General features: G+C 40.5%; 1 non-coding gene across 1 annotated transcript; it reads right to left on the bottom strand.

Moving 5' to 3' along the window:
- Window positions 1-226: 226 nt before the first annotated feature.
- Window positions 227-333, bottom strand: LOC127124940 (small nucleolar RNA R71). The gene has a single exon (XR_007804414.1). It is a non-coding gene; the product is annotated as a small nucleolar RNA R71 (small nucleolar RNA).
- Between the last annotated feature and the right edge of the window lie 1,165 nt (window positions 334-1,498).

The raw sequence follows: 1,498 nt of genomic DNA, 5'->3' as shown, positions 1-1,498 counted from the left end.
TCCTACCGAGGATCCAAACCTTCATTTATCCCTATTTGTCCAATACGCTGATACTGTTAAAGCTAATGGTGTCACTTCAGAGGCAATTCGACTTCGTCTTTTTCCTTTCTCGTTAAGAGATAAAGCTAGAAGATGGCTTCAGTCTCTTCCTTCCAACTCAGTCACCACATGGAATGAGTTGAAGAAAGTCTTTCTTGCCCGATATTTTCCTCTAAGCAAAACAGCTATGCTAAGAGCCCAGATAAATGGATTTAAACAAAAAGATAACGAGTCTCTCTTCGAAGCATGGGAAAAATACAAAGACATGATGAGACTTTGTCCACACCATGGTTTAGAGGATTGGTTAGTAATTCATACCTTCTATAATGGTCTCTTGTACAACACGAGACTAACCATAGACGCCGCCGAAGGTGGTGCGCTTATGGACAAACCTTACGCTGATGCTTATCAACTTATTGAGAGCATGGCCCAAAACCATTATCAGTGGGGAAGCGACCGAACAATGGTAGAAAAACCTCAAACGAAAACTGGCATGTACGAGATAAGTAGCCTTGATCATGTTAATGCAAAAGTGGATGCTCTTGCCCAGAAAATTGAAAGTTTAAATGTATCACCTCCAGCCACCGTGGTTGTCGTGACTCAAAATTGCGAAGTCTGTGGAATCCAAGGTCACACTCCTACAGATTGTCAACTCCTAACAGGAATCCAAGCAGAGCAGGTGAACTATGCACAAGGAAATCCTTACTCGCATACCTATAACTCAAACTGGAAGAACCATCCTAATTTTTCATATAAGAGCAACAATGCCTTATACGCACCATGACAAGCTCCAAATCAAGCCCCAGCTATACCACCTGGATATCAAAAGCCGATCCCATCTACATCTAACAATAACGTTCCTAGGAAATCCAACTTGGAAATCATGATGGAGAACTTCATAGCTTCTCAACAGCAAACCAATAAAGATTTCTTAAACCAGAATGTACACACTAACGAACAGATTAAACAACTAGCAAGTAAAGTAGATTCCCTGGCTACCCATAACAAAATGCTGGAAACACAAATCTCACAAGTAGCTCAACAACAAGCGCCTACCGCTGCCCCAACTGGTACATTTCCTGGACAGCCCCAACCTAATCCAAAAAGCCACGCTCATGCAATTATATTAAGAAGTGGAACAGAGGTAGAAAGACCATCTGATCCAAGAATTGAAAACCAAAACTCTAAAAAGCCAACTGAGGAAGAAAGTAAACCTAAGGAAAAGGAAGAGAGTAATAAGGAAACCGTAGAGAAGAAAGAACCTTATGTACCTCCACCGCCTTACAAACCACCTATCCCTTATCCTCAGAGGCTAATTAAAACTAAAGACGCGGGCCAATTTAAAAAATTTGTTGACCTACTGAAACAATTAAACGTCACCATTCCTTTTACAGAAGTTATTACACAGATGCCTTCCTACGCTAAATTCTTAAAAGAAATTCTATCTAATAAAAGGAAA

The sequence above is a fragment of the Lathyrus oleraceus genome, chromosome 2, assembly GCF_024323335.1.
Source record: "Lathyrus oleraceus cultivar Zhongwan6 chromosome 2, CAAS_Psat_ZW6_1.0, whole genome shotgun sequence".
Taxonomy (NCBI): domain Eukaryota; kingdom Viridiplantae; phylum Streptophyta; class Magnoliopsida; order Fabales; family Fabaceae; genus Lathyrus; species Lathyrus oleraceus.
This window is presented reverse-complemented; position numbering and strand designations above follow the sequence as displayed.